Raw genomic sequence first — 8,098 nt, forward strand, 5'->3', positions numbered from 1 at the left:
TATTCGACTGATGAATCAGTTTTCTACATGACTGATTAGTTTTAAGTAGTCCCCTTTAAACAAAAAGGGTCAACGCATAAAACGTAAGACATTCGATACTATCGTCATGATAGTCGCCAGACCTGCGCGCCAAAGTGGAATTTGATATGTTTGATCTGTTGCATGCGAAGATATCGATAGGTGATACCCCATAGAAGCGGTGAGGAGGAAAGAAGTTTGAACAGAGTGGCAAGGCCAAAATTTAAGGGGAAAAGGTTAGCGAAGAGTGGCGCCACCTGGTCCTGGAGAGTGAGAGTTCCGCGCGCTCTCCGGAGCCGTTATGAGAGAAGATATCCGATCTCATCCCATAACGGAGTCCCGAAGCCAACTCACCCATACCCCAAAGAAAAGAGAGCCGCCAGCAGCCCGAATCAGGCCATGCCCTTGAACCTAGTTCAAGGGCGATAGAAGAAAGAGCGATGGGGATCAGCGGCCCGGGAGAATTAAACAGAGCAGCTAAGCCAAGAGAGGGTTCAGAGAAAGAAATTCCCGCAACGGAGGAGCATTCGCGCCGGACATAGTGCTCTAGTGATTTTTTTGTTCTGAAAGAAAAAGTGAGTGGGATGAGGATGGAGTAGTGGCCATCACCCTGAAAAAAAAGATAAATAAATCTGTGATTCTAGGGGATCCAGATCAGTGAGAGACCAGGAACCAGGACTAGCGGGACGGGAAAGAGACCCAAGAAGCATAAGAGTGAGTCCGCTCCAGAGGGGGGAGTAAAGAAACCCCAAATTAATTTTTTTTGTTGGCCATCCGTAGGGAATAGGTCACAGCTCCGCCATCCTGGCTTGCTTTTTGCTGGGCTCGAATACACAATCCTGGCCACATAGTGCGGGTCCCTCGCCCATTTAGGGAGAGAAAAAAAATCATCAATCAACTTATTTACTCCCATTATTTATTTTTGTTAGACGTCTCCATTTATATGTATATGTTAATCCCCTAATTTAAGTCCGTCCATATTATATCTATATGTAACTTATTTATATTTATTATATTAATTATTTCTATTTATCTATTTATTTATTAACTGCCCGTAGTGATAAGATGAGGGGGGTATGAATAGGCAGGCTTAGTGTAGCGATGATACCGTGTAAAATTAGGAAATTGAAGTGAAAATTATAACGAAGAAAATTAATTGCTAAGCGTCTGATATGGGGTGAAAAGGAGCCACAGCAACGAGAGGGTAAGGCTGCTGCACATGGCAGGGAGATCCAAAACGTTGTTATTCAGATCTCAGGTAGGGAGGGTACGTCAGGGGTAAAAACATCGACACCTCGACCTGGTCCACGTCTGTGTTGAAGGAAGTTACTGTAATGTTGTTTGTCGAGTAGAGTCCGTTTGCAGTTTTTTTTGTCGGTTACTTTTGTTGTTTCAATTTGTTCGAGATGTCCAATTAGTTGGTATATTGTGCGACCTGAGGGTTTGGGAAGTACCCAGCCCTGGGATGACTGGCTAGCCGGCCTTGCCCCGAAGAAAACAAAGGTTCGTAACAATAATGGCGCCCAATCTGAGACAGGGAAGTGGACTCGCAGTCCTGGCTCTACCATCAAAGAGGGAGAGTACGGATGCGAATCACACAGACGTCGAAGAAAGTATAAATATCCAGCAGAGAAGATAGAGCTCGAGTGGTATTTTGCAATCTGGGGTCCATCGGTGTTCCGGTGGCCTGTGAGGGACTCGACGAGTTGGCTCACAGAAGCACGGCGCTGAGGGATCTGAGGATGCAAAGAAAATCCACAAAGTAAAAAGTTTTTTTTGGTGTTTGATGATTCGGCACTTATCTGACAACGGGAAGCAGGAAATCTCAAGAGGGGCTTTGGTTTGGCACTGGCAGAGGAGAATCCAAAAGCCAGTTAGCAACCGGCCCGGTGCCTGGTGTGCAAAATGAGAACCTGAAGAAGAAAAAAGAAGTACCCGAAGTTAGGATATGGCCAGAAAGATTTCTGTTTTTCGCTTCCCCTGCTTACCGCTGGATGCAGTCGGGAGGGTAGATTCTCAATGAGATTTTTGTTCTGAGTGGCCCGTGGGGACAGAAGTCGGCCACGCGTTGCACTCGGATCAGCTACAACATCCCGCAACGGGCATTCAGTAGGGAAGTAGGCGGAAACAGCGACTGTAGGGAAGTGAGCGCCCTTGACTCTTAATCTTCCAAGGAAGATAAGATTAGTCAACAGCGCTCGCAAAGTTCTAGACGTTGGACAGGAAAAGACGTAGAACACCATGTGCGGAGTTGGCCCTAGTAGTAGCTGTGGTTCCTTTCCCCCTTATTATTGTTTTGCCGTATTAAGTGTTTTTGTGCTGAAGATCAGTGAGCTAGCGTTATAGGGAGTGTTTAGGCGATTGTTCTGAAAGAAGAATAGATAAGTGTAGTGAATAAAAAGATAAATAGGATAGTTCGAGGTAGGGAATATAGGGCCAAGTTGATGAGCGCGTACAACTTGCGGTCTAAACAGAAAATGACCCGCAGGACTCCTCCACCAGGTAACCTCCAAGGACAGATGGAAGGCGGTGACACACAGGGCGCTGAGGGGCGTGGAGACGACAGCTGGAATTTGCCAGGCCAATCCAACGCACTGCCCTCCGAGATTCTCTCAGGAGTAAATGTCGCCATAGCGCAAGCACAGGAGACGTGGAGAGGCAGCATGGCAGATACCCTGAGTAAGACGCTGCAGGAGGAGATCCGTCGCGGCTTTATGGAGCTCATGGGGGCCATAACAGAGGTGATGGCGCCTCTGCGCCAGAACGTGGAATTGATCCAAGACCTGAGATTGGAAAGAGACCAGAAGGAAATCAAGGATAATAACGGCGATCAGCAGCCTCTAGCTCACCCCAGGCAGAAGCCGAACACAGGGACCATTCCCAAAAGGTCCAAGGACGATGACGCATGGAATTCCCAGTCGCCTCCAAGGAAGCCGGCGAGGTTGAGCCAGAACTGGCGCCGAGGAATAGGCGAGGCGGACCTGGATCCAGGTGCTGGAAGGCAGAGACGGGAGACATCAGGAGACGGCGGAGGTCCCACAGATCTGCCACCATTTGAAAGGAGAGATGATTGGAGAGGAGCGAGATGGGGACGCGTCGACAAATGGGAAATCCACTTCGACGGAGACCCAAATAAGATGACGGTGCAGGACTTCGTGTTCAGGGTCGAGTTCCTCCGTAGGCAGAACCGACGGTCGTGGGACGAGGTCCTTGACGACTTTCACCATCTCGTCAAAGTGGTATTGGCAATTTGTCCGAGAACGGCCTCCGGAAGTATGGGAGGATTTGAAGGACGAGTTGGTGTCCCGGTTCCGAGCAGTGGGTGGCGAGTTTGAGCAGCTACGCACCTTGCATGAGCGACGACAACAATCTGGCGAATCTGTGGAAGAGTACTTTAGAGCGATGCGCAGGCTGGCAGCTAGACTCACCACACCTTTGGTTGAGTCCGAAATGGTGCGAGTCTTGAAGAAGGGACTCGATGACGAGATCGCCCGCTACGTTTACGCGATCCGAGTCCGAAACGTGGAGCAGCTGAGGGAAGAGTGCCTGGAAGTGGAGTACCACTTTCGCGGACGCGAGCAGAAGTCGACGTTTCGTCCTGCGCCGAAATTCCATTCAGCCGGGAAGCGAGTGGAGGAGCTAGAGCCGGAAACGGAGTTTCTGGATGAAGACGAAGCAAGGATAGTAGAAGAAACTCACCTGGCGAACAAACCCAGGCTGTGTTGCTGGAATTGCGGCCAGTTCGACCACGGGTTCCGAGACTGCGTGGCGAAGGAACGCAAAATATTTTGTTACCGCTGCGGAAAGCCAGAAATGTTTACTCCAACGTGTCCAAATTGCTCGGGAAACCCACGATCGGGCATGATGAAAGCGGGAGATCAGCGCTCGGGACAGAAGCCCGCGAAGAAATGAACGATGGTCCACTAATCAATATAGAAATTAAGAATATTAGCCCGAATAAATTTAATAAAAATAGTTTGAAGTTCATACCGGCCGAAGAGAGGATGAGGAGATACATACAAATACGAAACCAGATCTTTGATGACAGACAGCTGGAGGGGATGCGCGGTGTCAGTCGTAGACTCCAAAAGGCCCGTTCCAGATTTAAGGAAAGGCGACAGACTCGCAAGAGGTGGCCGAGGCAGTCAGACGAGGAGCAGGACGCGATCCCAGAGTATTTGCCGAAGTGCAGATAAGAGGACATCGGATTGCTGGACTCCTAGATACTGGGGCATCCGTTAGTGTCTTAGGAAAGGGCAGCCGTGAACTCCTTGCCGACCTCGAGGTGGAAATGGACAATTATGTCTCTATCATCAAGACAGCCTCTGGAGAAGACAGGTCCATAGTCGGCAAAACCAAACTCTGCGTAGGATATAACGGAATGAATAAAGAGATCTTGTTTTACGTATGCCCGTACCTAGAGCAAGCCATGTACCTGGGTATTGATTTCTGGAGATCCTTCGCGCTGGCTCCCACAGTCCTCGGAGAAGAGCCTAGTCGATCCAGCGAGGCCCAAGTAGGCGAGATCCAAATCAGCCAGTACGCCGAACATCGCCAGGAGGACGTGGATGTGGAAGCTTGGACCCTGGAAGACACGGAAACCGAAGAGCTGGAGAAGGTAAAGAAGGAGTTTCTGACCTATGAGGATGCCGGATTAGGAACAACGACGGTAGAGCAGCATCGGATCCAGTTGATCGAGGGCGCAGAACCATTTAAAGATCGGCATTACCCTCAATCCCCAGCGATGCAGGAGGTGATCTGGACCGAGGTGGATAAAATGCTGGAACTAGGAGTGATCGAGGTCAGCGATAGTCCATGGAGCAATCGGCGACGGTGGTGCGAAAGCCAAACAAAAATAGATTCTGTTTGGACGCGCGGAAACTGAATCAGCTCACCGTAAAAGATGCTTACCCTCTTCCTAGCATCGAGGGTATACTATCCAGGATTGACCAGACATATTACATTTCCAGCGTCGACCTCAAATTCGCATTCTGGCAAATTAAATTGGACCCAGAAAGCCGGAAGTGCACCGCATTTACCGTTGCAGGCCGTCCGCTGTATCAATTCGTGATGATGCCCTTCGGTCTGTGTAACGCTGCCCAGAGGTTATGCAGAGTGATGGATAAGGTAATCCCGACTCAGCTCAGATCAAACGTTTTCGTTTATTTGGACGATCTTTTGGTGATAGCCCCGGATTTCCAGACGTTGCTGCGATATCTGCGATTGGTGGAACAGTGCCTGAAAAGAGCGAATTTGACGATAGGTCTAAAAAAATCCAAATTCTGCTTTAAGTCGCTGAAATACCTGGGGTTTATCATCGGAGGCGGCACGCTGCAAATGGATCCCGATAGGGTTGTGGCGATACAAAAGATCCCGAGCCCGAGTTCAGTGAAGGAGCTACGGAGCTTCATAGGAACCGCAGGATGGTATAGGCGCTTCATCAAGGACTTCGCCACCATCGCGGTACCGTTAACAGATGCTCTGAAGAAGCATCCGCGCGGGAAGTTTTCCTTGCCAACGGAAGCGAGGGCGGCCATAGAATCCCTGAAGAAGGCACTCACCACGGCTACTGAATTAGTCCATGCCGACTTTAAACGCCATTTCTACATCCAGTGCGACGCCTCAAATTTTGGAGTGGGAGCAGTGCTTTTTCAGCTGGATGATGACAAAGCAGAGCGCCCAGTGGCATTCTTTTCTTCCAAGCTAAACAAACATCAAATAAATTATTCGGTAACGGAGAAAGAATGCTTAGCTGCGGTATTGGCGATTGAAAGATTCAGGCCATATGTGGAATTGATGCCGTTCACGGTAATCACTGACCATGCCAGCCTTAAATGGCTAATGTCACTCAAGGACCTGAATGGGCGCCTAGCGAGATGGTCATTGCGGCTGCAGAGGTTCGACTTTGAGATCGAACACCGCAAGGGAGTCGAAAATATAGTGGCGGATACACTATCGCGGAAATCCTCGGATTCCAGACGACGGAATTCAAATCAACGGAATACCAGGAGTTGAAAGAAGAAATCTGCAGGAACAAAGAACCTGACCTGGGAATAGACGGCGACCTGGTATTCAAGCGAATGGGCTTCGCGCAAATCGACGACCAAGTGGAAGTTTCCATGTGGAAATTATGGATTCCCGCGTCACTGACGAAAACCCTCATCGCCCTCATACCGTAGCCAAGTCGGGATCGGGCAGGAAGTGGTCACGGAGAAGCCATTCCAAAAGATCTACATAGACTTCCTGGGAAAGTATCCCAGGTCAAAAAGGGGACAGGCCTGAATTTTCGTCGTCGCAGACCACTTTTCAAAATTTACCTTCTTGAAGGCGATGAGAGAGGCGACCGCTGCGAACGTCGTTCAATTCCTGGTGCAAGAGGTATTCTACAAATTCGGGGTGCCAGAGGTGATCCACTCCGACAACGGAAAGCAGTTCCTATCGAAGGCGTTCATGGACATGGTCAGCGGCTTCGGGATCCGACACATGCGCACAGCAGTCTACTCGCCGCAAAGCAATGCAGCCGAGTAAATCGGACGATACTCGCTGCAATAAGGACGTATTTGGAAAAGGATCACAGAGACTGGGACATCTACCTACCGGAGATCGAAGTTTCAATCCGTGACTCGGTGCACGAAGCCACAGGCGTAACGCCGTTTTTCGCTGTATTTGGACAACAGATGTTTCTGAATGGGAACTGCTATAAGCTGGCGAGGAAGCTGCAGTCATTGACGGAACATGAAGTGCACGCATTAGATCCCGCGGATAAGCGACACCTCATTCGCGAGCAAATTAAACGCAGCCTACACCAAGCGTATGAGCGGAGCAGCCAGCGATACAACAAACGGGCCCGAGTCTTTTTCGCCAGACCTGGCCAAGAAGTCTACAGGCGCAACTTCACCCTCAGCGACTTTGGCAAAAGCTACAACGCCAAGTTCGCCCGGAAATTCCTAAAATGCAGAGTCGTACGTCCAGTAGGGAATAACGCCTACGAGTTGGAGGATCTTTCGGGGAGGCCGGTAGGGATTTTTCACGCCAAAGACCTAAAATTGTAGCGAAAACTTCAGACTGAGTCAGAAACAAGGGAAACGCACTCACGTAGGGAATATCCGATCAGTGGGTGTGAGCCTACGTTGGGCGCTGCAAGATCCTAGGCACCGTAATGTCCGGGAAGGCCAGCAGTTTTAGGGAAACGTGTAACTCTTCGCTGTTTGCGAATAATTCTCCGGCCATGGTCGCTCGAATTTTCGCTAGGTGTTGCATGCGAAGATATCGATAGGTGATACCCCATAGAAGCGGTGAGGAGGAAAGAAGTTTGAACAGAGTGGCAAGGCCAAAATTTAAGGGGAAAAGGTTAGCGAAGAGTGGCGCCACCTGGTCCTGGAGAGTGAGAGTTCCGCGCGCTCTCCGGAGCCGTTATGAGAGAAGATATCCGATCTCATCCCATAACGGAGTCCCGAAGCCAACTCACCCATACCCCAAAGAAAAGAGAGCCGCCAGCAGCCCGAATCAGGCCATGCCCTTGAACCTAGTTCAAGGGCGATAGAAGAGAGAGCGATGGGGATCAGCGGCCCGTGAGAATTAAACAGAGCAGCTAAGCCAAGAGGGGGTTCAGAGAAAGAAATTCCCGCAACGGAGGAGCATGCCCGCCGGACATAGTGATCTAGTGATTTTTTTTTGTTCTGAAAGAAAAAGTGAGTGGGATGAGGATGGAGTAGTGGCCATCACCCTGAAAAAAAAGATAAATAAATCTGTGATTCTAGGGGATCCAGATCAGTGAGAGACCAGGAACCAAGACTAGCGGGACGGGAAAGAGACCCAAGAAGCATAAGAGTGAGTCCGCTCCAGAGGGGGGAGTAAAGAAACCCCAAATTAATTTTTTTTGTTGGCCAATCCGTAGGGAATAGGTCACAGCTCCGCCATCCTGGCTTGCTTTTTGCTGGGCTCGAATACACAATCCTGGCCACATAGTGCGGGTCCCTCGCCCATTTAGGGAGAGAAAAAAAATCATCAATCAACTTATTTACTCCCATTATTTATTTTTGTTAGACGTCTCCATTTATATGTATATGTTAATCCCCTA

At 49.6% G+C, this 8,098-nt stretch overlaps 3 long non-coding RNA genes across 3 annotated transcripts; 2 read left to right on the forward strand and 1 right to left on the reverse strand.

The window, feature by feature from the left end:
- The first annotated feature begins 148 nt into the window (after positions 1–148).
- LOC117193483 lies at positions 149–962 on the forward strand. The gene is made up of 3 exons (XR_004474610.1): positions 149–593; positions 663–732; positions 799–962. It is a non-coding gene; the product is annotated as an uncharacterized LOC117193483 (long non-coding RNA).
- Positions 963–5,597: 4,635 nt separating this feature from the next.
- LOC117193437 lies at positions 5,598–7,203 on the reverse strand. The gene is made up of 3 exons (XR_004474591.1): positions 7,114–7,203; positions 6,336–7,058; positions 5,598–5,721 (listed from the first exon to the last, which is right to left on the reverse strand). It is a non-coding gene; the product is annotated as an uncharacterized LOC117193437 (long non-coding RNA).
- A 35-nt stretch (positions 7,204–7,238) lies between these two features.
- LOC117193436 lies at positions 7,239–8,079 on the forward strand. Its single transcript, XR_004474590.1, has 3 exons — positions 7,239–7,709; positions 7,779–7,848; positions 7,916–8,079. It is a non-coding gene; the product is annotated as an uncharacterized LOC117193436 (long non-coding RNA).
- The last annotated feature ends 19 nt before the right edge of the window (positions 8,080–8,098 follow it).

Source organism: Drosophila miranda, assembly GCF_003369915.1.
Source record: "Drosophila miranda strain MSH22 chromosome Y unlocalized genomic scaffold, D.miranda_PacBio2.1 Contig_Y2_pilon, whole genome shotgun sequence".
NCBI classification, from domain to species: domain Eukaryota; kingdom Metazoa; phylum Arthropoda; class Insecta; order Diptera; family Drosophilidae; genus Drosophila; species Drosophila miranda.